Genomic DNA, 27,319 nt, shown 5'->3' on the forward strand with positions numbered 1-27,319 from the left:
GGCTAGGGGGGGCACATTTGCTGCTCGCCCTGTCGCCCTTTGGAAACCCTGGCTGTGGCAGCAAACAAGCACCCCTGGGTCCCGCTGGGGAACTTACAGTGCGCATGCTTGAGAAAGTTGCCAACTTTCCCAAGCATGCGCACTGTAAGTTCCCCAGCGGGACTGTCACTGCGCACTACAGTCTGCTGCAGAGTGTGGACTGTCACTCAAGCTACAGCAGGCCACCCCCCCTGCGTAATTCCCGCTGGCGGCTGTATTTTATTTAGAAGATACTAGGATTGCGGCTGGCGGCCACAATGCGGGTCCATGGTGGCTGGTGGGGCTACGCCCCTACGCCCCCATGGACGCACCGCGGTGAGAGGGCTCGCTCAGTGCCCACCAAACACCACAATCTTATGCGCTGCCAGTACACTCCTCATCAATCGTAATCATGTGGCTCTCTGTGTCCTCCTCTGTGTTTTCGTTCCCGATGACAGTGCCTGCAGAAAACAAAAGCGCATTTGAGTAAGCAAACAAAGGTGTTTGCCACTAACTATTCTGGTAACGAAGAAGAGGTGGCCAGGCAGAACTCCAACAATGAGGGAACGTGAAGAACAAACTAATATCTGTCCAAGTTCAAGATTGCCCTTGCACAAATGTAAAGAGACATTGCCTTCGAAAATAATTATTCTGCTGTTTCCAAATTATGAGACTCTTTTCAAATGGTGTTTACAGTTCAAATATTGCCATATAATTATTCAGTGGCTGGACACTGTTTCCATAAGAATGAACAACATTTTACTCAGTGCTGGAAGTAAAGCTATATTACTCACATTGGATCCAGTGCACCTGAAACAACCATTAAAGTAAGCAGTGGTGTCCTCTTGATTTTGGGCTCGGCTCTGCTGAGAAGAGGATCTGCTCTGTATCTCACCAACAAAGTAACATGCTAAAGCCATTTGGAAGGGTTTAGGCCAATATTTATGTCTTGCAAAAGGATAGAGCTAGAGATTGTTGATCATGTCTAACCCAACAACGTCTGGGCAACAAAAGCCAACTTCTGCAATAAAGGGCGCAACAACGTAAAAAAAATCGAACAATCAAGTGGTACATGCGAAAGAGCTTGAAGAAGTGAGACCCTGAGTAAGGCAGGTCTGGAAAGGGAAGCAGATAAGCGGGCAACAAGAGGCCGCAGCGCCTCGGAGTTCACTCGGCTCTATAACAGAGAGAGTGTGACTGACAGAAGTCTGACCCCTCCAATGGTGTTCCCTATTCCGATTCTTTAGAAATCCCCATCTGACTATCCCAGCATTCTATTGGTGCTTAGCTAGAAAGCCACAAGTGCAAAAAGGTGTCACACTTGGCATGGGGCCACTTGCCAATTACTGGCGTGCTGGAGAAAGTATATGACTGCCAGGGAACTCCTTTGTGGCAATGCTGCACTTATAGGTGGGGGTTCTGCCTGGCTGAGTAGTGCCACAAACGAAAAATACTTTGGGCATTTGTCCACATTATGTACTATGCAGGGCAGTTCAAAAGCTTCAGGGAATTGGTCCCGTTAGTCTTCAAAAATGTGCTCTGTGCCTTGCTCAGCACGGGTCATGCTTCATGTATTGCCATAGCTGCCATATCGTGTTATATTTTGCGACAGAACTGGCATTGTGTTACTTCCTGAGACTTGTAGTTTAGCCTTCAACATAGGGCACACAGGTACTACAAGCATGTTGTGAGGGTTCAGTTCCACAGGCTGTCACTAGGTGTCCAGTGGGACCTCTTTTGGCCACAAACGGTGCTGCACCTCGAAACATGGCTATGGAAAGGGTATGGCGCAGCGGTGAGAGCTGCCTACTGATGAGCTGTGGACCCCGTTTGATTCTGGTGTCAGCCTGATTGTGTGATTTTCCCTGAGTGAAATGTAAATTAGGATAATAATTCAATTCTTGGGGGGGGGGCGGTAAATAGTGTCTTCAGCAAAATAGCAATGGCCTCGGAGGGGTCTGAAGCCGTGTTGTAGGAGGGGTGAGCTAGAGGCACGGAGAGATTCAAGGATACACTGCAAGCAAATGAAGCAGACCGCGAGGGATGTCTGATTGCGCAACTAAACAGAACACTTAAGGAGCAGAGAGGCAAGCCAACTAAAAAAAGAGTTCTCTTAAAGAATAAAATAACCTGAACAGTAAGAACACATGTAAGAGGTCCATTCCTCATTGAAGGATACAAAATTCCAGAAGGAGGGACTACTAAGTGTATTCACCAATGAAAAGCCAGTATTTCTAAAAGACAGCAATAGGAATCAATAAAAAAGAAGGCAATTTTTTCAAGCCGATAGCCTAGATACAGCATGTCTCGAAGACACAGCTCAAGCGCTGCATAAGCGAGACCTAAAAAGCTAGGGTGGGAAGATAAAGTCTGTGGAGGGCATGGTGGAAGCAATTATTTTGAATGACTGGGCATTCGTTAAAACACATAATTGTTAAACAGCATAAAGGCTCACTGTGAGGTTTCTATACATTTCAGTTCTTGTAGTCCTTGGCACACTACTACATTCCAATTGGTATACACCAGTAAAGGAAATTTAAAAAATGCAGGTACTCACTATCTCTGAGTACATGTTGCTACTGAGAAGTGCTGCCACCCCACGCCCAATTAAAAGTATTGCACCCATGCAGAGAAATGCATGTACTCTCCCTCTAAAATGAAAAAAGTGTAGGTACTCAGTACCTGTCAGTACGTGCCCAATTAAAGCACTGGTGTCAACCGCACTGAACGACACTCTATTGTGTCTTACTTCCGTATGTTTTCTGTGTCCCGTGCACCAACGGGAGTATCATGCCGGAGGACACCCATTCCTTATTGCTCGAGTGAGCATGTCACAACAGTGAGGGTTGAAAAATGCCCAATATGTTACTCCCTCGTAAGAGATGTGTGAGGGTTTGAAAGACACCCTTTCCATATGGCTAAAGTGGGGGTTGCTAAATTCACTAGATACCCTGTTATGGGATGAGTGAGGGGAGAAAGACACTAATGTGTTATTCACAAAATGCCCTTTTATGGAATGAGTGAGGTTTGAATGATACCCAATGTGTTAGTCACAAGATGCTCTGTTAAGGGAAGAGAGACAATTGGATTACACATTGCTCGAATGAGGGTTGGAAAGCACCATTTCTAATAGCCTGTCTGTTGTCAGAGTGAGGGTTGAAAGTCACCTGTTACATTATTCACAGGATACCCTGTTCGGGGATGATCGAGGGTTTAAAGATGCCCATTTTTGTGTTTCAATTGGCTGTTTGGCTTTGTGCCTGGTTAGGTGAATGTTGGTGGTGTTGAGTTCCTGAATAGAGGTTGCTGGAAACATGCTATATCAAGTTAATATGTTTATGTGTGTTCATGTTTGCTGTATACATTTTCTTGCTTTGGGTGTGTCATGTATGTTTGAGTCAGGTCAGCTTGCTTGTGCCATCTTGTGTGGTTATGAGATTGTCACTCGTTGTGCTTCCAAAAGAGGGAGGTGTGTTGTGCCTTGATATCCATGTGTTCTCTGCAACCCTACACCACGAGTATGATGCTGTATGCAATGTTTCTATCTCACTTGGAATGCTGGTCTGGCATTGACCCATTTGAGACAAGAGGATGAGCAGGAAAGTTCAATGTTCCTGGCTGGGTATCCTAACCTACATCCTTGTGACCTTCGAGTGATGTTCCAAAGTGTATCTGATCGATGATTAAGAAGCTACCTGTACTGCGAGCCCAGACTGAATACAGCACACATGGGGGGGGGGGGCTCGGCAACACACAGCAACAGTGATAGTAACTAGAATGGGCCAGATAGGAACTGGAAGACCTTACTTCGACTTTTTTCATTATTTTACACAGTGCTACTTGCTGTGCTAGGAGTTCATGTCTGCTCGTATAATTTAGTTGCTTACAGTAACTAAAACCAATGTGAAAGAAACAGCTGACTGCCATGGTTTGCACACACAGTTCCCGATAACAGAAGCCCTACCTAACCATGAGCTCATTTCTCCTCCAAATGTTTTATAGTTACCAGCTGGAGATAGAAAGGGAGGGAGAAGCATCATTTATCGTCTGCTGCAGCTCTAATTAGGACAGGAGACAGTCAACCAGAGCAGTGCAAAGCATACAGGCGCAGTTTAGGGCTCTTGTCAACAAACTGCAGAGGGCGTTTCCAAGTTCTCACAGGAGCCAGAGGCTACAACATTATCTGTGGCAGGCCAGACCTGGTTAAACTATACTGTGCATGCACACCCCGGAAAAAGGGGAGGGGGGTGCAGAAGAGTGTCACAGAGCGATTGTCTTTAACATCCAGACATGTAACTTGTGTCATCTGAAATGCGATTTGTTTGGTTTCGCTCGCATTATGACTTGATTTCCATTGACTTCTCCGGGGAATTTGTTTAAATAAGGCATGAAATCTGGGGGATTAACCAGTTTCTGACTCGCCGACTTTAGAGGCAGAACCCTTGTCGGTTCTTAAGCCTTTGATTTAGATGCAATCTGAAAAATCTCTACCTTTTGCCTTCTGTATTGCACCCTGAACTATTTTAATAAACCTACATGGTTTTTATTTTACCTCTCATCCTTGTGGCAGTATTTCCTTTACAGGCTATTTATTGAATTTGTGTGTTTGGGTGTTGCTTAGGGACACATTGCCTCATAGATGCTTGGTGTTTAAAAGCATCCTTGATCCTGTGTAGGCGTTTTATCAGGCAGGAGAGAGTCAACACTTTTTTCCTTATTAGGGGCCATTTTATTTCATAGTAAATATATACATTTGTCTGTGTGGAGATATGAGGTAGGATCCATGCCCATTGTTGATAAAATCATCAACGTGCAGATGTGTTTGCTGCAGATGGACAGTACCTTGCCTGTTGTCACCAAGACTTTGTGGTCCTCACTATGACATGCCCAGATCACATTCCATGATGCCCAGACTATTCTGAGGCAGCCACTGTGACATCATGGATCTGACCCTAAGGACATGAAGGTGTGGCAAAGGATTTTCTACATCCTCATGTGAGCCATCCACCATGCTGACATCAAGGATGCCGAAGTCCTTCAGACTCATGGCGTCCCACGGGATCCCCCATTCTCCAAATGAGAAGCTTCCTTCTGATCAGGTAAGAAGCTCATTCCTTCCCATCGGTCAGGGTTACGAGGATGCCCTCTCTCTCTCTCTCTCTTCTCTCTGTGACTGTACCTTTGCTTTATAAGGATTTGTAAGAGATTATGGCTGGTAAAGGGGAAAGTATACTTCTTTATGATGCCAGGGAGACTGAGTCTAGTGGTTAAATTATTCTGTGGTTGACTGGCACACTGCTTGAGCTATGTGTGAATAGTGGCAACATTCCTTAAACTCCATAGACAACTTGGAATCTTTAAGAATTTTGAGACTCTGCTGAAGTAAACTGTGAGGAAGGCGAAGGCTAAATAGGAGCCCTGCAGTCGATTGGACTCATTATTTAGCACCTATGTAAAGTGTTACTTGTCTTGATCAGTGCTGGAAATGGAAACGAATGACTGTGGGATCCCATAGTGTGGGGGTCAAGGTGTGGTTGGTAGCAGAAGGGGGTGGTGTCATGAGGCGTCACTGTTATGAAAGGTGGAGTCTGACAGCCAACTCGCACATTTATTTTTAAAACCTCTGCTCTATAGAAACTCGAAATGTGACAGTAAATCTGTCCTGGCATACGTAATGGATCACAGACAAACTGCATTATAGAATAACTTACTGCAGGCGCCTGCTGTAGAGATCTTTTGTGTACCCATCGGATCCCGAATATAATAACAGTAAGCTAGGACTGGAGGTAATGCACTTCATATAAATGTTTTTATTGACAACACAGTTATCGTGATACAACAGTTGTTTGTGGAGCTCCCAACACATGATTACATGAGCCCAGTATGATAACAAGCTGATTGTAGGGCATTACAATTGTATTCAGAACTTAACAGTTTGTGGCGGTAGTATCGACTTTTACTGTGCAGCCTTCCAGTACGTGTAGGAAAAAAGAGACAATAAGAAAAAAAACTGTAAATTAATCAATAATTCGAGAGCTCTGAGGTCCATTAGAAGCTATCAGTAATATTTAGAGACACATCATGTTTCCTTTCTATTTGTAATAGGATCCGGTTTATCATAAAAACATGTACAGGTAAAAAAGCAAGAAGGTAGGTGGTTTGTGGGACTGGTGCTCGCCCTACACACCACAGGTGGAGCGGAAGAGAAGTGACAGGGTTGTTTGAAAATAACTGGATGACTGGTTGCGATAAGGGAGTGGGTTACTGCCAACTTGGCAGTCGTGTCGGGAACAGGGTGTGGAAATACCGCATGAGTGGGGAACAATGTATAGTGGAGAGTGGTGGTGACAAGTCAATGGCTCATGGAGGGCATTCGTCAGATTTGGCTTCTTCTTTAAGTTGAAAAGTCTCCCAGCATTCACCTCCCTACATGAGTTGCCATTCATGCAGCCTGAGGGAGTGTGCTTTAGACCTAGCCCACATCAATAAGACACTGAGCCAATGTTGGAGGTCTGGGGGGGTGGTAGATTTCCATTCCATGACTGTGTTACGTTTAAGCAGGACAGCGTCCAAATCAATGAAGCAATGTATGTGTTTATCACTCTTCGCTCAGGGGCGCTTCCCAACAAGCAAGATTCAGGAGTGGGAGTAAGGGTATGTGCCAACATGTTGGCCACCATTGCGGTGACCTTCGTCCATGTCGGTTGCAGTGATTTGCCTGCCCACACCTAGTGGAAAAAGTCTGCATTCTGTGACTTGCATCTGGGGCATTTTGGGGAGAGTGCCGGGAACATACCCTGGCTGCGCCATGGAGAGTTGTAAGTGTGATGTATGTAGTTGAACGGTGTGAAGCTTAACCTGGGGTCGTGAGACAGACCCTTCGTCATCTGGACAGCGCAAGCCCAGGCTGCATTGGAGAGCGTTTATTGTAACACCTTGTTCCATCTAGTCCGCGCCTTTGTTGCATGGTCAGACTGAAGAATATTGAGTGCAGTGTGTAAGGTTGTAATAGCGTGTTGAGTGCTAGTGGCAAACAGCAATTTGTTCAATATCTGAAAAGTAGGTGGCTCGTCATCCCCATTGTTCCACTGCTCGTGAATCACACATTGAAGAACATGGTGTGTTAAGACCTGACCGGCGCTCAACCCATATGTTTCCACCATTCCTTGGAACGAAATAAGCGTGTCATAATTATAAAGGTTACCTACTTATTTAAGGTCCACGTTGCTCCACACGGCCAGGTCAATTTGTTTTGCGTGGCGCAGCAACAGCAAATCCCAAAAAACAATTGATGCGGCATGCGGGAGTGTAGGGCCTTTTGAGTGTACATATCTGCGCCATTGTGTACGGGCTACCACCATCTGTCTGAACTCATATCTCGGGCGCACGGTAGGTTCGGACAGCCAGGTATGGATGCTCATACCATGCAAAGCTGCTTGCACAAGTAAAGTTTTAGGGTGTTATGGTTTGCACAACCATGCCATTGTAATTGTGCCGCCACACAGTAGAACTCAAGATTAGGTGCTCAAAGTCTGCCCTTCATGAATGGGCATTGGAATGAAGACAATGCAACTCAGTGGCAGCCCAAACTCCATATCAGCTCCAGCTTTAGGCCATGCAGTTCACGAAAGAAGCTCCTAGGGAGTACAAAGGGAAGGGCTGCAAAGAAATACAGCATTTTAGAAATTTCTGCTCGACCTAATGGAGGCAAGGGGAGTGAGAACCAAAAGGGAAAAGATCAGCGTATGGAGCTCATTGCTTTGTCGAGGTTTCCCTCCTGAAGGTCCCTCTCGGTGTGATAAACTTGTATGCCTAAGTACTGGAAAGTGTTGTGACATAACTGCAAACAAGTCCCTGGGGGTTCCGTCCAGTCCTTGATCGGTCGGCGCACTAGGGGAACACTCTGATTTATACTAGTTCACGCATAAGCCAGAGATCGCACCGAAGCTGTCCAAAATCTGCATTAGGCTTGGAAGCAAAGACCTCACCTCCAGCAGAAAGACCAAGGCATTATCAGCATATAACAATATTATGTGGTACACATCTTATTCATAGATGGCCCAGTCTTTCCCCGCTGACAAAGTTGGCAGGCCAGGGGCTCCATGGCTAGCGTAAAAATGAGAGGGGATAACGGGCAACCCTGTCTTGTACCCCTACAGATGTTGAACCTGTCTGAAATCACCTGCTCAGTCTTCACTCGCGCCGTAGGGCCAGCATAGAGGGTGCACACCCAGCCCAAGAATCCTGGTCCGTACCCCATGTTAGTGAGGACTGAGAATAGCAAGTCCTAGCTCAGGGTGTCCAATGCTTTTTCTATGTCTAATGGCACAGCAACGTGGGCAAAAGCATCCGCTGGTGTGTTATGCAGGAGGCGCAGAAGACGGTAAATATTCAAAAATGTACTGTGTCCTGGTATGAAACCGGATTGGTTGGTGTGAACTAGCAACTGAATGAAGGGAAGGAGAGGGTTCACCAATATCCTGCCCAAGATTTTACAATCCACATTAAACATGAGAGGGGGCAGTATGAGCGAACATCCAATGGGTCTCTGCCGGGTTTGGGCAGAACCACAATCACAGCCTCATGAAGTGATTCCGGTAAGTAACTACACTTCCTGGCCTCGTTAAACACATCAAGAAGGCATTAAGTGGTTTGTTTGATAAAGGTAATGTAATACTCAATCGGTAAGCAATCGGTGCCTGGGGTCTTGTTGCGAGCGATCTGAGATATTGCCATGTGTACCTCCTCGAGTTGCAATGGTTCGTCCAGCTTGGCCCGCTGTAAAGTGGGCCAAAGAATTCATACATGCGGTTCAGGGGAAGAGGGACTGGGGCAGCATAAAGCTCCCGGTCATAATGGCGGAAGGCCCCCATTGATGTCCAGCTGCGAGGTAAGCAGCCCGTTACCAGCCAAGCGAATTGCACCTATGGGAACACGCTTTGAATCTCACATACAAGCCAAGCCAGCAATCTCCCTGAGCTGTTCCCCTCTGCATACTCCAGGTCTGCACACCGCTTGTAATCATGTTTGCTTAGGTTCCCTGCGGCTGGAGAAGCTGCTCTGCTGAGGCTGTGTGGTTGGCCGCCTGTATTTCTAGGGAACGAAGGTCGCACTCGATGTTCAAAAGGTACCTTAACACACGTTTACGTACCCCCCAGGAGTGGACTATATATGACAAGTTTTACCCCTGGGTTTTATTTCTAAGAGCGAGAAGGATGAACAGAGAGTGGATCAGACAAACAAGAACTCCCACAACAAAGCAGATTATAACCAACATACAAACACTGTAACATACTGAAAGACAACCAAAACCTAAATTTACTCTCACATCATCGTCTATGAATGTGTTTTCCAATGCATACCTTCATCAGCAAAATAGTTAGTTCATTGATAATGGTATAAGAAATACCTCTCATTTCAAATGCATTTAGGACTGCACCCCTTGCTATATCTCACTCTTTCTTCTTCTTGGTAGACATTTTTTAGGTCTCGTGGCGTTAACCGCGCGAAAGCGCGGTCTCGCCAGAGACCTTTTGTCAGCGACACAGCTTTCCAGGAGACAGGAGCTGGCTGCGCGCATCTTGAAGAAGGCAATCGGAGCGGGCCACGCGCGCGCGAATGCGTGCGCTGTGGCCATCTCCTGTCTCCTGGGAAGTGCAAACACACACGCATGCGCAGACACACAGACACACACACGAGCACCCATACACGCACGCACACATACAGAGACACCCCACCGCCGTCGCACACATACACACACGCGCGCACACATACACACACGAGCGCACCGACATCCCCCCTGCCGCCCCCTACAAGTAAGGGCCACTTACCGCCACTCCAGACATCTGCAGCCTCCGCGGGGCTCTCCCTCGGGCATGGGAGCCCCGCGTCACCACTGCTCCTCGGGCCAGGCACTCTGCGGGCGCGGGCTTCGCGCACAAGACAGAAGTCCCGCCCCCACGATAGGTTTTGTTTTTAGGAGTGCACGCGCACGTCTTGTTGTGATTTCTACGTCGTTGAAAATCCACAAGTTTTCATTGATTCGCGGTGCTTCGTGTCGTTTCGTGATGTTTCACTATCTCCTAGAAAAGGTTCATGAGCGAAAATTCCACGATGTTTTTTCCTGATTGAAATTGTTTTATTAATGGGCGGATTTCACGTTTCTCAGAATGTTTCGCTACGTGCTGATCGTAGCCCTAACCTGGACTAATCTGTGTCAGAATCCTCACAATCAAGAAGTAGCTATACCATAAAGCGCTGTGAGGTCATACCAGCAGCAGAAGAATAAAGCGACATAATCATGTCTAATATAATATCGTATAGTATGGTAGCATGATAAAATATTAATATCACATATCCAAAGCCAGTTATCTTCACTCCCACCCCTCCACCATGACCCTGACAGACCCCCCGCCTGCCTTAGCAGAGTCTCCGAGGGGGGCGGACACGGATCGTCGCAAGCCCCTGTGGGCCGAGGCGGCGGTAAGACAGTCTGTTTTGTCAAGGCCACCCCCAGCAAAGACTGACCCCTCCCCCTCACAGCCGTCAGCAGTCACAGTCCTGATGGAATGAAAACTCCAGGCAGCGCGTGATCTCTATTAAAGTCACTTTCGATCTAACCTCAGACCCCTGCCGTCCCCACAGCATCACCCCAGTTACGGAATCAGGCCTCTTTACGTTTTGATGGCAACAAGAAATTATGCAGAGTGTAGCGCCTCTTGCTACCTACCCCCGCCTCTACCCTCCTTAGCAGTCCGCAAATTGGAGTGAAAAGTACCTTGCTGAGCAGTTCACGCGCACTGTCTGTCAGGAGATGGATTGCGTGCTCAGTGTCACGTGCGCTGGTGCCTTCCTGACATTGACATTGTCTAGGAAGGTCTGAGTACCTATTGAAGGGTTCATGCTCCATTCACTGTAGACACACGTTAAGTGAAATGTCACGTCTCGGTGTATGCACCTGTGCGTGCACAGAAACTTCACAATCACATTAAGGATAGGGAGACATGCGCTGTATGTGTCAGTCATTTTCAGCGCAGTCTATGGACAGTGTGATGTGCATGTTCAATAACAGTCTATGGACAGTGTGATATGCGCATGTTCTGTGGCAGTCAGTGGGTAGTGTGATGTATGCATGTTCTGTGGCAGTCTATGGACAGTGTGATATAAGCATGTTCTGTGGCAGTCTGTGGACAGTGTGATATGTGCATGTTCTGCACCAGTCATGTGCACAGTGTGATATGTGCATGTTCTGCGCCAATTGATGGCGAGTGTGCACACTCTGTCACTTTGTGCTAAGTGTGCACGTTCCTTGCTAGTTTATTGTCAAAGTATAAAGTGCCGGTTCTGTGTCAGTGTGTGCACAGTGTGAAACATGGGCCCTCCGTGTGAGTGTGCCCGTTGCTTCGTGCTCTTTCCATGGCAGTGAAGGTTAGGTGCCTATTAAATGCCAGCCTCGGCATTTACAAGTAAACAGACATGATTCGTGCCTGGTGAAGATTCTCACTTAAAATACCAGGCCCTCCCCTTGAGGTGGCGGAATCACGGCAACCCTCGAAGACGAGCACGTGACGTCACCAGCCGTGTCCAGTGACCGGGGTTGTGTGAATTGTGACGCGTCCCGCTTAGTTCCCCTCTAACCGTGGAGTTCACTATTCAGTGTCTCACACAGGAAGGGGCACTTCCCATGGAGAGGGCCGCCATGTGGACCTCTTTAGACATGCGAGGCCTACAATCTACATACGCCCCACATTGTAAAGTGTAGTGGCACTCGGTCTGCAAATTGGAGTGAAAAGCACCTTGCTGAGCAGTTCACGCGCACTGTCTGTCAGGAGATGGATTTTATGCACGCACACGCTAAGAGTGCACAGAAGGACCCACTGCTGTGTGTAACATCCCCATTGCAGGGCTCTGCAGCTTTTCAGAACCTCTAATGTGCGACGCATCTTTGATGTAGGTCCCCTAGATCCGACTTATACTGGTCTCTTTTGCTTTGGGTCGAAGCCTGGGGATGGGAAAGAAGTCCGAGTCCCCATAGAGGATGTAAGTCTGGTGCCTCAACGCGTGCACACATTGGATACTGGTTCATGTGTTAGTACTAGCGTTTGGAAAGAGTACAGCAGTAATGCAGAATCCCTGAGGGTAGGGTGTTCAGAAACGCTGCTGATAAACTGTCTATCACAAGTTATGGCCTCAGTTAGCATGTGTTTTTACTCCAGTGGCAGCCTGAAGCTGGGTTTTGAGAGTCCAACAGCAAACCTATAAATTCTGGGAATACAGGCATAAATGTTGTGTTATAGTTTTAAATCTCTGGCCCCCTGATACCCAGGATCCAGCCCACAATACAGCACAATAATGATGTAATTCCGGTCAACTGCATGCCTCTCAAACGCATCAGCTGCAGTCTAGGCATTCACACATTGATACAAATGACAAATGTCCGTGATCAAACACATTCTCAGCAATCCCCAAAAGTGAATGTTTGCATTTCATTTGGAACGTGCAAGGTCCCATGCAATACATTGTAGGAATGAGTATTTCAGCTGAACGGACGTGGTACAGGTAGGCTTTTTTAAATTTATTTATTAGTTTTCACTTTTATATAGCGCAAACTTTACCCTCAGGTATCAGAGCGCTTTAAATCAGCATGATTATAAGAAGCAAGACTAGCACTCTATATTACTGGCAACTTTGCTTAGCATACGCAACAACTAACCATTCACAAACAATGCTTATATACCAATTGCAAAAAAAATTAAAAAATTCATGCAAAGCATTGTCATTTACAATGCCAGTAACTCAAACTTTAATGCTGCGAGACCTATTGTATTGTAAATGCTTGTGTTTAGCAGTCAACGCCATGAAGGATCAATGGTTTCTAGTGTGGCTGGTGTTCCATGCCCCTGTAGCTAACCAATAATAACCTTTTTTGGGTTGATTTTTCCTTGTTGGCTTCACCATACTGAAGGCAATTGTTATGTTTCCCTTCCTTTATACAGTGAGTGCTACCACATATTGTGTTGTTTCACAGCCCTATACATAACAAGTACTGCTATTGGATGACTTTATACTACTCATTGCGCCAAGAGCAGTACCTTCCCACATATGAGGCTGTAACTTATCACCTTGAAGGAGGTAAGTTACAGCCACAACATCACAGCACCTGCCAGTGCTCCTTCCTCCTGCCACCTGCTAGGTAGCTCCAGCACATATTTCCAACACTGGATGCATCCTGACAAAGTCACAGCATAAACACTTAGCATTCCTTAGCAAATTCAAACAACCCATGTATATATAGACACATCAAGTTACTAGTTCATCCCTGTTCCTTACACAAAGGGACACAGAGTGACACCAATTTCCTACACCATTCCATTTCATTTCAAGCATTGATGCTACATAACTGTTTATATTAGATGTTATGCTAACTGACTAGTGATAATAGAAAGAGTTTGATTTCCAGCAGAGGACAACACACCAGCACTAAAACACTACCCTCAGATAACCAGATACAAGCAAGGGCAGCTTGTGAACTCCATAGGGCCCAACACCCAGACATGCTAGATGGCTAAAGCATCACAACCAAGTACCTGATTGAGGAAGGCACCCCCAGCACCACACCCTCTGGAACCTTCACACACACTTGATGGAACATCTCCTGTAAACAACGATTTCATCCCCCAGTGTGTACACACTGGAACTATGGACACAAAAACAAAACATCCCAACAAAAGCACAGTCAACACTCCCACTGCCAACACGAGTCCACATCACCACAACTGATCAACAACCTAAGACTCCAAAGTGATAAAATACCTGCATACTACAAACTAGTGGCAGCCCCAAATTAAACAAGGTACCTGTATAAACAACGTAAATGAGGCGAGAGAACACTCTGCACATTTTGTACATTAATGCGTTGTCTTGGTTTTCCGACGTAATATGTTTAAAATCGCAGGACAAACGCACTTGACAATTTGTATATCAAACCCTGTCTGGATGTATCTCAAATGGCTCAGTGTGGCTCAGTGTCCGCACTTAGACACTAAAGCCATGCAACTTACTGCGTAAATAAGTACGTTGTCATATTTGGTGCATTTTATGCTAAAATTGTAATGGTTTCAACTAACTGCACAATAACGTGTTTTTTTTTTAAAATAGTACTGCAAACTAATGTGCGCCCCATAAAGCCACAAACATAAACCGGTCACATCCTCCAATCCACACACAATGCTGATAGGCTCAGTACATGCCTGCTGACACATTCACACACACAAACTAAGACAAACACCAATGTACTATGTAGCCAAAATCCAGATTTGTGAAATCCTCCTACCTTTACACAATTATAACTGGTGCCAGAGTACATATAGGAAAAGGTTCACACACGCTATATTGTGTTAATTACAATTATCAACCCATTCTTCTATAATTCACGATAGGGAGAATCTGGGAACCTCTATTGAGTATTGTTTGAATCACAGCGGATCCATGAGAATAAAATGTGTACTTTTGAGGTTTCAAATTTGTATGGAATTTAGGGACTTGGATCGGATTGGTTTATTGGTGATCTGTTTTTTTGTGTGTGTGCTTTTATGATCCTTGGCGCTCAAATAAAGTCTTTGAAATGATTATGATTATTGTGTTGCATAAACTGAGACTCTGGCTTATCTCTAAAAGGTTTGCTTTCACACCCACAGATGTCATGGTTGAACTTTGTATATTGCTTAAGCAACTGAATGTTAAAAAATAGGTTGAAGTAGTGGAAATATCGTCTAGGAACCCAATACCCTAAACTCTGTCAGTGTCTCTCAGGATCTTCTGGAAGTATCTTGCACGATAATCTGAGGCAAAGGACCTCTCCTACCAAGTGGTCACTTGACTGTTTTTTTTACATTGTGGCTTATTTGAAAAGGGGAATTTCTGACATAACTTTAGGAATGACAGACATAACCTTTGTGCATCAATATGCTAGTCTTAGATGCATTCTTATAAACAAATAAGGTGAAAACCAGTCATCTCAGACACTGTTTATGTTATTAATATCATCTGACCTTGAAATAGAGACAAAAAGGCACTTGTACCAGACTGATGTTGCATCCATGCCATCGAGTTTGTTTCACTTGATCACTGGAGTATAGATATATTCTTTGTGGTCTATTAAGTTTATTTTAGGAAATAGAGAACAATGTCAAGGAGACTGAGCATGGTTCTTTACTTCAATGGGGGCGAGTGAGGAGTGTTTACCGTGATGATAGTTGACTTCCCTTGCTCTAAAGACCCTACATGTGTCACTGTGGGTGGCTTGAAGAAAAGAAAATAATGTAGGTTTCACCTATCAATTCCAAGAATTTAGTATAGTCTGTATGAGTCAAACTACAAAAGTTAACTTACCAACACCCAGCAACTATGATATACAGCCACATGATAGGAAGTACCCAGTGATGTCAAATGTTTGAAGAACAAATGCCTGAGAAAGGTGGGAGTGTTGGTGTGCTAAAAAGAGACTCCAGGTAAGCTTTACTTATTTTGGGGTCGATTCCGATTCGGGAAAAAAACGTCCATACGATTTGTATCCGGAGCCCCAATCGGTACGAATCGTACCCGTCCGTCCGAGTCGCATAGTACGATCCGTATTCAGTGAATCTGTCCGAATCGTCGCGATCCGTACGTATTGCAAGGCAGAAACCGTGAACCCTACGACTCGTACACATGCCGTACGACTCGTACACATGCCGTACGACCCGACGAGTACGATCCGGACCGGGGTATGAGGACGCGATTCGTACGGTCCACCTCAGGTAAGGGCGAGTCGTATGGAAAAGCACACAAACACATACACACCGTACGGTCCGTACCTCCCATGATCGCAGGGGTACGGACTGTACCCCTGCGATCATGGGGTGTATGAGCTGTACCCCATGTACGATGGGTGTACGAGCCATACCCCATGTACAATGGGTGTACGAGCCGTACCCCATGTATGATGGGTGTACGAGCCGTACCACATGTACGATGGGTGTACGAGCCGTACCCCATGTACGATGGGTGTACGAGCCGTACCACATGTATGATGGGTGTACGAGCCGTACCCCATGTACGATGGGTGTACGAGCCGTACCCCATGTACGATGGGTACACCCATTGTACATGGGGTACGGCTCATACACCCCATGATCGCAGGGGTACGGTGCGTACCCCTGTGATCATGGGGGGTACGCACCGTACGCGGGGGCCGTTTCACACCTGTTTCGGGGCGAACTCTGCTTTTACGGCTGTTTTCAGCTCCCGTAGAAAAAGGGTCGTACGGTGCGTACCCGACACGTATCGTACGTGCTGGGTCGTAAAAACCAGCCACGAACCGTACAGATGTCGTGTACAGCGGGTTCCGAGGGAGAATTGTACGGAGATTAGAATCGTACGGTCTTTGTACGACTCGTAGGGAGTACGGCTCCTGGTACGAATCGTACTTCGTCGTACGTACGGGGGACGTTGCAGGGTACGATTCGTACGGGAAAAACGCTCCGAATGGCTATTCGGAGCGGTTTTTCCCGAATCAGAATCTGCTCCTTTGTGAGCATTAGATGGTTAATCTGAAACTGGTAGTATCATGACGTTGAATCCCCATTCTGCAGGCTTGGATTTTGGCTCACATTGGAGCCCAAGAAAAGATCTGACATGGTGCTGTACAGCAATGAGGCACTGACGTGTCATTTGCTACACAGAGCATAGGACCGGAGAGTCTCGGGTGAGCTTAGCCATTGTATCAATTGCTCAACCCGCATGTGTTCATCTATGTGACTCATTTAGCAAAGGAGAGCACACCTCTTATGGTAATACACACAGGTTTGATATTTTTATAGAAAGCTCTATGGTGCATAAAAGGCATAAGAGTATTTAGAAGTATGGATGATAAACTACGTCAAATATTGAAATTCACAATCCCCCTGAGGCAACACTGGGAGGAAGACCTAGGCTGTGCCCTATCGGAGAAAGAAAGGATGACTATGCTAGAAATTCTCCATCGCGCGTACCTCTCCCCTGCCCAGATAAATAAGTTCTTTCATCGGGATGACTCTCAATGCCCTAGGTGTAGCCTGCCCAATGCAGACCTCCTACATATGATCTGGCGTTGCACTGCCCTAGGGGAATACTGGATAAACGCTGTGGCCACTGTGTCCCGCTGCACTAGGCATGTATTTCCCTTCTGATGGCGCGAGATTACCAGTTCAGGATATTTTCTAAATACCATACTCACCTGGGCCCATAATCATACACACATTAAACCGGTTATCTATTTTCCCTGCCTAGCTGGAGTTTTATAACTTATACCTGAACACCATAACTTACCAATTCCTTGTCACTTTACTGATTTTAATCACTTAGGTAATTGGATCTGGCTGTTAGAATAATAGGTAACGTAATAATTCACCTTATCATAAAATAACCACAGACTCTGGAACAGTTTCAAACACTTTATCTATACAATATTTTGTGAGTCAAATACCAATACAGAGCGGTTAAAGACTTTTCAAGTAGGAAAATAATGATCAAAGAATAAATCATTAAAGACTTTGTGAAAATTCTTTTAGTACCTGGGAAGGGTGAGAAAAGGAAATGGTACAAGGACATACCACACATATTTATGTTTACCTAGAATGGTTCGAGGACCAACCCCTGTCCAAGGGCTGGAAAGAAAGGGCTCCCGACTAGACAGGAGCCAACAAGTCAGGACAGGCGCAGGACAGGACAGGTAACCTCCGCTAAGTGTAACACCAGAGTCACACCCCTCTCTGCAGCTACTCTCGTTCCCTTCTAGATGACAGAGTCTTCTCCTTCAGCAGTCTCCCGATTCTTCTTTCAGAGTGCTCGACCAGCCCTCTGAGGTCTGCGGCATCCACGATTCTTCTTCAGCCTACGTTGGGTCAGTGACAGGTCTATGACAAGTTGGACAATCTAACTGCCTAAACCTACCCTTAGTTATACCATTTCCTGGGCCAATGTTTTAAATTTGTGTATTCCCTTTATTTGATTGGTCAGAAAGACGGGGAGAGGTCATCACACCATACCAGTATGAAGTATTTTTTCCTTTATTTTAATTAAGCTAGATTCCCGCCCATAATTTTACTTTCCCATGACTTTATTTCATCCAGCATTATTATATGAGCTATCAATAAAGTCAAAGAGAGAGAAATTAGAATACGAAAATAAATGAATGCACTGTACACCACTTATTTCTACTCTAACACCATTACTTTATTTTAACTATGGCATTAGCAAATTAGCAAGACAAACGAGTTTTAGTTTACGCAAAGCATGTGCATTAGCATGTGAGGGTAAAAATGGCCATGTTAGGCAGTACTACGCAGCTGCAAAGAATTCCCACAAAAGCAAAGTACGTCATACTACGTAGATGCAGTAGACGCATACGCAGAAGAGTTCCCGTGTTTTTCAGCAGCCATATTAAGACTAATCGTGTTATTTGTTAGTAAATCACATAGTAAAGCTACCTCTAGATACTGAAATGTCGTGTGGTGCAATTATTAGTACTTACAAAACATGTTGGTTAATAAGTTATATGTTATTTCAAGAGAGCTGATTCCAAGCAAGTTTCTTTTACGCATGAAACCTTGCTCCATCACTTCCACTGGGAGGCGTATATATTGCATCTCTTCAAGAGGAGCAAGAAACACAAGGCTACCACACGATTCTTAGACCTGGGCTTAATCATGGCGAAGCTCCTGATCACTAACAGATGGAAAGCTCAAGCGGCCTGGTGCCGCTCAATACTCACTTGGGCTAAGGCAGAGGGCATGGCTCTAAAGAGGGAGGACTTACTGGGACTTTGCAATTTCCCTCTTGCTACAGATTGGGGGACTATGGTGATTGAATTGCAGAAGTCAGCCACACCCACAGCAGACATACAGTAAGTGGCGGAGGTCCCATCAGCGCCAAGATGGCACGCCACTCCTGATAATGCGACGCCATAATGAGGGCTGTCTCTTACAATCCTCATACGCCCCGGCGAGTCACAGTACCTTCATGCACGCCACAAGCAGGAACTTAGCCGTTGCCACACTTCAGGGTCTTGGGTCACGGGCAGTTACCACTTTCCCTTAGTCAAGTTATTTTGTCCTTTTTATGTTGTACCCTCCCCTCACTGTTCTTTTTTTTTATTTTTTATTGGGAATATAAGTGCAGTTACAGTTGGTAAAGAAAAAGCATTATTTATAAAATCCGGAGACAAAAGCAGCAATTCTTACAAAAGGACACTAACAAGCAAATCGCGGCTAGACAATACAACGAATAAATTATGTGGCAATAAATATAAGCTCAAGTTATCCAACACGGCTAAAAACAATTTCATAATGATTACATCCTGTTGCTATTTCATAATAATCAATCTTCAACGGTTAATCCAAAGCTAATAACAGACTAAGAGGCATTTTCACATTTTAACTTTTTACAGTTTTGATTTCCTCCAGTCTGTGACTGGGGCCCAAAGTCTTCTTCCAAAGTCCCGAGTTCTTATTCCTTTAAGTTCATACAGTGCAGACTCAATGTTATGAATTCCAAGCAGTCTGGTGAGCCACATTTGGAAAGATGGGGCCACACTATCCTTCCAGCCGGCAGAGATCAAAAGCCTAAGCACGGCCACAGATATAAAGATCAAAGCTTCTTCCTCTTTCCCAAGTTTAAGTTCAGAGTCCGTGCCCAGAATCATTAGGGTAGGGGATAGGTCAATCTTATGCCCTAGCAGCTCCGCCCCCCAAATTTTTCAGTCTCTTTTTAACTGGTGTTAGAAGATTGCAATTACAAAACATATGAAGTATGTCTGCTTGCCTATTCGCACATCTTGGACATGTATCATCCGTCCTGACCCCCCAAGAAAATAGTTTCGCCGGTGTGTAATAAAGATTAAACACTGTCTTGTAGTGCTGGGCCTTTAAGTTTGTAGCTCTAAAGATCTTCTTATTCAGGAATAGGGCCTTATCAACATCTACATCAGGATTTCCCAATTTTCTTGCCCAGGCTACCTCGGTCTTATCAACATCATCTTTGATCTCTGATATTAGAATATTATATATAATGTTAATTTTGCTGCGCCCTCTGGTAAGCACCTCCATTAAGGGGCAGACGTCAGGGGGTAACAGTTTAGGTCTCTGAGCCTTCATTATACGAATTATTTGTGTATAAACAAACCAATGAGTATCTGGAATACCATAGATACTTTGTATATCCTCGAAACTTACTACTCCCTCTCCGTCCATCAATTGCCCCAGGGTTTTAATGCCCAGCTCTCTCCATACTTTAAGAGTTCTATCGGCTTCAATTATTGAAAGAAGGCTGGATTTATAAATATGTAAGTATGAGTTATTTTTGGGACTATTACAGTGCTTTCTGCAAACCGTCCAAACTCTCCACACACCATCTATAATCTTAAATCTTGCCTTCTTGAAGAATTTGCGGTTTGTTTCACATACCATTAACCCCTGGGCCTTTCTGCCTAACAATAATTCAAATATGGAAGGAGGGCGTTCTACTCCTACCCTTGAGTTGTTGCCATTTGACTCAGACTGAAAGAGCACTGACATTTGTGTCAACAGACAAGTCCAGTGATAGATCCTTAAATTAGGAAGAGCCAAGCCTCCCCTATCTTTGGTAAGAGACAGCAGATTGGTGGATCTTCTTATCTTCCCAAGTTGCCAAATAAACTTGATGAAGATTGACTCCAGATTTGTAATAATTTTCTCCTCCAGGAATAAAGGAATGGCTCGAAATAGATACAGGATCTTCGGAAACATTGTCATTTTGACTGCGTTTACCCTCCCGATCAGGGACAAATGTAGCCCATCCCACCTTTTTAGCTCAGATTTAATTGATTTAATCAGTGGGGTATAATTTTCCTCCACGATTTTCTCAACCGAAGCATTAATTGTCACCCCCAGATAAACTGCTGCTTCTACAAATCTGGAATCAGCCCTCACGATCTTTTTCGTACAAATAATCTGGGTCTTGGATTCATTTAATAAATATCCTGACCTAGCGCCAAACTTTTTCGTTAAGTCGGACAAAACCACTATTGCCTGCTGGGGCTCCGAAGAAAACACCGCAATGTCGTCCGCATAAGCTAGGACTTTATTTTCGTGTCCATTAAACATTACCGGTCTTAGCCTTGGGCTTCCTAGTATAGCCTGTATTAGCGGATCGATATATAGGGAAAAAAGGATCGGAGAGCACGGGCATCCCTGATGGGTTCCCCTCTTTATAGGAAACAAGGTCGATTTCTCCCCCATAACAGTCACACTGGCGACTGGATCTTGATACATCGTCTTTAGTGCCTTAATAATTTTCTGTCCGAACCCTCTACCGGCTAAAATGTCCCACAAATAACTCCAGACCACCCGGTCAAATGCCTTTTCTGCGTCGAGCAGGATCATGGCCATCTCCCCTCCCGTAGCAGCATGGGCATCAAATAGGGTTATAGCTCTGCTAGTATGGTCCGTCGTGCCACGTCCCGGGACAAACCCATGCTGCCAGGGGGAAACAAGACCGCCTATGACCCTGCCCAACCTCCTAGCCCAGATCTTCGAGTAGAGCTTGGTATCGGAGTTAATCAGCGAGATAGGTCTATAAGACCCCGGATTCTCGGTAGGTTTCCCTTTTTTATGGAAAATGATAATATTCGTCTCTTTCCATGAGTCTGGGGTGTGACCTGAGCAAACTATCCCATTAAAGAGATCTACAAGTAGGATAATAATTTCAGATTCTATACTCTTACAGACCTCTAAAGGAATGCCATCGGGTCCTGCTGCCTTCCCTGAGGCCAGCTCATGTAGAGCAGCTATAACCTCTGATTGAGTGACGTCTTTATCTAATTCTTCTTGTAATACCGTATCTAGGAGTGGTCCTTGGTCTTCAATAATATCATGTTGTTCTCTATCTCTATTCTCCTCATCATAGAGCTTTTGATAGAAACCTCTGAAGACAAGTAAGATATCCCTGGTTTCTGTATATTCGTTGTCATTATCCACAATCTTTGAGATAACGTTTTTAGACCTCTCTTGTCTTAGGCGGAGAGCAAGGGCTCTACCTCCATGTTCCCCTGTCTCATAGCGGTTGACCCTGGTTGCTTTATACTCCCCTGATGCTTTTTGTGTGATCGATCTCTGTAATTCTGCTTTAGTAGCAGAAAGAGTATTATAACAATCACTACCATCACCACCAGATACTATAACCTTAACGTGTTCTTCTTCAATATCCGATAGTCTCTTAAGTAATTTGGATTCTTCCACTCTATCATCTTTTTTCATTTTAGCTGAGAAGCTAATGGTCTCCCCTCTCAATGCTGCTTTAAAAGATTCCCAAACTGTATTTCGGGAGGCGCTAAACCTATTGGCATCGAAAAATGCTTCGGACCAATACTTTATGTGGGCTACAAATCTAGAATCCGTCAATAATCTTCTCTCAAATGTCCAGGAGGACTTTGCCCTTCTGAGCCCATTCATTTTATACTGGATAACCAAAGGATTATGGTCAGACAGCACCATTGGCAACCAAGTAATGGTGACTCTGTTGATTTCTGATGAGGACATAAATATATAGTCCAATTTAGAATGTTTCTGGGCTGGGTTCGAGAAGTACGTAAAACCAGAATTTAGTGGGTTTTTAGTACCCCAAACATCAACTAATGCCAATGAGCTCATAAGTGCCTTAATCGCCCTGAACACTCTAGGTTTCCGACCTGCATATTTTGAGTTATCAACCCAAGTGGCCGAAATATTTAGATCACCACAAACTATTACCGGTCCTGGCCAGCCAGCTAACTCTATCTCCAGAGAATCAAAAATCTCCGGGTCGTCTCCATTTGAACCATAAATTGAACATAATGTTAGCCCCATCTCCAACTCTAAGATAACCCACCTCCCATGACTATCTACCTTCATTTTTTTGGCTTTGCCCAAGGATTTCCTAACCAATACAGCAACCCCCCTAATCGTTGTAGTTTGTGAAGAGCAAGCGACCAACTCGAAACCGTTTAAGAACAGAAGATTCCTCTTCGCCCAAGGGAGATGGGTCTCCTGGAGACAAAGTACATCAATCTTATTAAATTGGACAAAATGGGCCAATCTTTGCCTCTTTCTCCAGTCGTTTAGACCTCCCACATTTAATGTACAAATATTACAGTTTGCCATCATATATTTTACATTGACTACCCTGTAGGCCCAGGCGCTTAAAGTTTGTAGTTATCTGCTTTTCTCGTCCGGACACTCCCAACAAAACAGTAGTGCATTTTATATTCCCATTTTCGATTTTTAGCCTGCTACACCTACCCCTCCACCTACCCCTGCCCACCCATCCCTCCCCCCTGTACCCCAACCCAACACCCTCTACCCCCCGCCCCCCACGCTGTGAGACGCACAGAGCTAGTCTGTGCATGTGATGGAGTTGCAAAGTTTCCGGCGAGGACATTAGAAGTGTACCACCTTATTAACTTCAGAGCCAAAGAAAACCAAAAACAAAAAGAAATATACATTGAATGCATTGCACTTTAAAGCTTCTTCCCAACAATCAAGAGATGCATCTAGGGATCTAGGGGTACATTGAGTTAGCAATATTAACACATTAAGCCTTTAGAACGGATCCCTCGACCCCTCGCAGTCCGGCTTCAGAGCCAACCACAGCACCGAGACCGCCCTCATCGCAGCCACCGACGACATCCGGACCCTGCTCGACAAGGGGGAAACAGTAGCCCTCATCCTCCTGGACCTCTCCGCTGCGTTCGACACGGTCTGCCACCGCACCCTAGTCCAGCGCCTCAGCAACATCGGTATCCAAGAGAAGGCACTGGAGTGGATCATCTCGTTCCTCGCCGGAAGAACACAAAGAGTCCGCCTCCCCCCGTTTCGCTCCGAGGCCACCGAAGTCATCTGCGGCGTCCCGCAAGGATCTTCACTCAGCCCCACCCTCTTCAACATCTACATGAAACCTCTCGCAGCCATCGCACGCCAGCACAACCTCAACATCATCTCTTACGCCGACGACACCCAGCTGATCCTCTCCCTCACCAGAGACCCCGACACCGCCAGAACCTGCCTACACGAAGGGATGAAAGACGTCGCCGAGTGGATGAAGGACAGCCGCCTGAAACTGAACTCGGACAAGACGGAAGTCCTCATCCTGGGATCTTCGCCCTCCGCCTGGGACGACTCCTGGTGGCCCCCAGCCCTGGGCACCGCACCCAAGCCAACCGACCACGCACGCAACCTGGGCTTCATCCTGGACCCCTCCCTCTCGATGACCAGACAAGTCAACGCCGTCTCCTCATCGTGCTTCAACACCCTGCGTATGCTTCGCAAGATCTTCCGCTGGATCCCGACCGAGACCAGGAAGACTGTCACCCAGGCACTCGTCACCAGCCGACTGGACTACGGAAACGCCCTCTACGCCGGAACCACAGCCAAGCTACAGAAAAGACTCCAGCGCATCCAGAATGCCTCCGCCCGACTCATCTTGGATGTCCCCCGACGCAGCCACATCTCCAGCCACCTGAGGAACCTGCACTGGCTCCCCGTCGACAAGAGGATCACGTTCCGGCTCCTCACCCACGCACACAAGTCTCTCCACGACCTGGGCCCCAAGTACCTCAACGACCGCCTGACCTTCTACACGCCCACCCGTCGGCTGACCCAGGACCATCTCGCCTTCAGGAAACAACTCAAGACCTGGCTGTTCGAGCAGTAGCATACCCCTCCCCCCAAGCGCCTTGAGACCCTCCCGGGTGAGTAGTGCGCTATACAAATGGCATGATTGATTGATTGATTGATTAGATATATTCAGAGATTATATGATCTATTTCATCAGACTATCCAGATACTCTTTAGCTTTAACTTCTGAAGAGAAGTAAAGCGTCTTCCCATCATTAATCACTTTTAACTGTGCGGGATTGATCAGATAGGCTTGAAGTTTTTTATCCTGAAAAGGTTTTATCATCTCTCTAAGACGCCAATGTCTTTCTACAGTCTGGTGGCAGAAGTCTGGGCGGACAAAAAATGACACCCCGTCTACATTTCTCTTTGCATCAGGTCTCGCCTTATCCGAAATTGCCTGTCGAAGAACAAAGTTGCCCAAAAAAATCAATACAGCCCTGGGCTTATCTCCCTCTTTTGCGTTTCTTCTTAAGTTAAAGGGGAAGCGATGAACTCTAGCTGTAGCTCTGTTGACCAATCCCAGTTGGATAGCTCTGGGAAGGCTTGCTGAAATAACTTAATCATGTAGCCTCTTATGTCATTACCTTCTGCCCCCTCCGGAACACCCAGAACCCTCAAATTGTTTCTTCTTAGTCTGTTTTCCATCGCTTCCAGCTTCCATTGTATATCCGATAACTGAACACATTGAGCGTCCACTTTAGAAACAGCCCCCGCAGCCTCGGTTTCAGCTACCACTACGTGCTCCTCTAGGTTAGTCACTCTATCTCCAGTAGTGGCAATGGCTTTAGAGAGTTTACGTACCACTCCCTGCATCTTCCTCATCGCCGCTTGTGATTTCCTGCTATCCTGCCGCGTCTCCTCTCTATGTGCCAGTATTTCTTGATGAATAGTTTCTAACAGAGACAACTGTGTCTGTTCCAGTAAAGGACTTCCTACTAGAGGCTGAGTGGAGGAGTGATCCCAGACTAACTCTTTTTGTTCTAACTCATGCCCCCTAGCAGTCTGTTTAACTTTCAAGGCCGTCGCTGGCAAGTCATTCTCGAGGTCAGTATCCGTCTCTTCACATGAGCTCTGCTCTTCACCTTCTTCTGACCACTCTCCTCCTGAGACCGAGAAGAAAGCCTCACTAAACTCGCTCTCCTTATCACCGGTGCCCCAAGCCCCTTCAGCCTTATCTTCAGAATCAGACTCTGGAAGCTCTGACAACGTTGCTACCTTACCGGGGATTTCTTCCATTCCGGCCAGTTTAACCCCCAGTTCGCATAGTACTGGCGCATTTTCGATGCTACTAGGCAATGGCTCTTTTAGGCCTCAAACTTCAGCGGGATCTTGCATAGGAAGGGATATGGCTGGGCTCTCTGATGTTACAATTTCAGCCACAAGTGTATTTTGTATACTTTCGTCAGGAGCCCTCTGTCCCTTCTCCTTACCAGCCTTTACTAGTAGATCCAAAACGGTAGCTGTGGCTGCACGGGTTTTAGGAGCACACTGCTGTTTCTTGCTTTGCTGTTCCGTACTCTCAGCCACCTCCTCGTCTTTCTGAGCTTTTTTTCTTATATTGCCGGATATTAGGCTGGAGTTCTGCTTTGGAGCCATTATCCTTTCGTGTTGCCTTTGCTGCCTCAGCCGAATGGAAACTGCCCCGCTGGATCCACACTCGAGGCAACAGGTATCTCGCTCTCTCCCCCACCTCTGCCTGGGCCGAGCTGTGCTTCGCCGCCGCTGAAAACGCTGACTCCGCCCACCTCTCGTCTCATGGCAGTCGAGGATGACGGCTTCAAGCGCCCGTAGTGCAGCCCACAGACGCCGTCTCGGGGACCCGCTGAAACCGAACCGAACTAGGATCTGTCGCATGACTCTTCTCCTCACTCCATCGCTGTTTAGTTTCGGGATCCCAGGTTAGTATATGTGCTAGGCATTCGGGAATTCAGCATACTTGGCTGGTTATCTGGAGTCCTCGCCGCAAGCTCTCTGCACCGGCCGCTCAAGCGGCCGCCATCTTGCTCACCCCCGCTCCACCCTCCCCTCACTGTTCAATACTACTTTACATCAGACATAGTAAAACATCACAACGTGCAGTGCGTTGGCTATACATTTGCTTACACTTCCTCCCAAATGTTCTGTTGTTGTTGATAACCTTACTATACCATATCCGACACAGTACCCTCCCGTCATTGCTGCTAATACCGCGCCATATGTTTTACTGACGTATCCATACCTGGCATTTGTGTTAATTTGACTATTGTTGTACTGTACTGTTATAAATGTCGATAAAAAGATTTAAACAAAAATATTGAAATTTCACAATGTAACGAACAGAACGCTAACATTTGAAACAAGAATAAAAATTGGACAGGACAATTTCCATTCTGTTGCACGATAGAAAAATTCAGTGCCAACAGGAGGAGTCTTATTTGGACACCAGACATGGAAGATAATATGTCAGTGCGTCTCACAGATCATAAGTGATGTAAAGGCCCAGCAAGCTAAAGTACAAAGTGAAAGAGCGGTGCCTCTAATTTTTCAGTGCGGTCAGCAGTTGACTAAGTGGTAGGTCCTGTTTCATAAGCTCAGGCTCTTACCACCAACAGCAG

General features: G+C 45.9%; 1 protein-coding gene across 1 annotated transcript in view; it reads left to right on the forward strand.

Annotated features, from left to right (window-relative positions):
* Window positions 1-4,810: 4,810 nt before the first annotated feature.
* Window positions 4,811-27,319, forward strand: part of MARCHF10 (membrane associated ring-CH-type finger 10) — a 465,874-nt gene continuing 443,365 nt past the window's right edge. The window contains exon 1 of the mRNA XM_078645087.1: window positions 4,811-5,117. The gene's annotated coding sequence lies outside the window, so the exon portion shown is untranslated. The remainder of the gene's footprint in view (window positions 5,118-27,319) is intronic.

Source organism: Lissotriton helveticus, chromosome 5_1 (assembly GCF_964261635.1).
Source record: "Lissotriton helveticus chromosome 5_1, aLisHel1.1, whole genome shotgun sequence".
Taxonomy (NCBI): domain Eukaryota; kingdom Metazoa; phylum Chordata; class Amphibia; order Caudata; family Salamandridae; genus Lissotriton; species Lissotriton helveticus.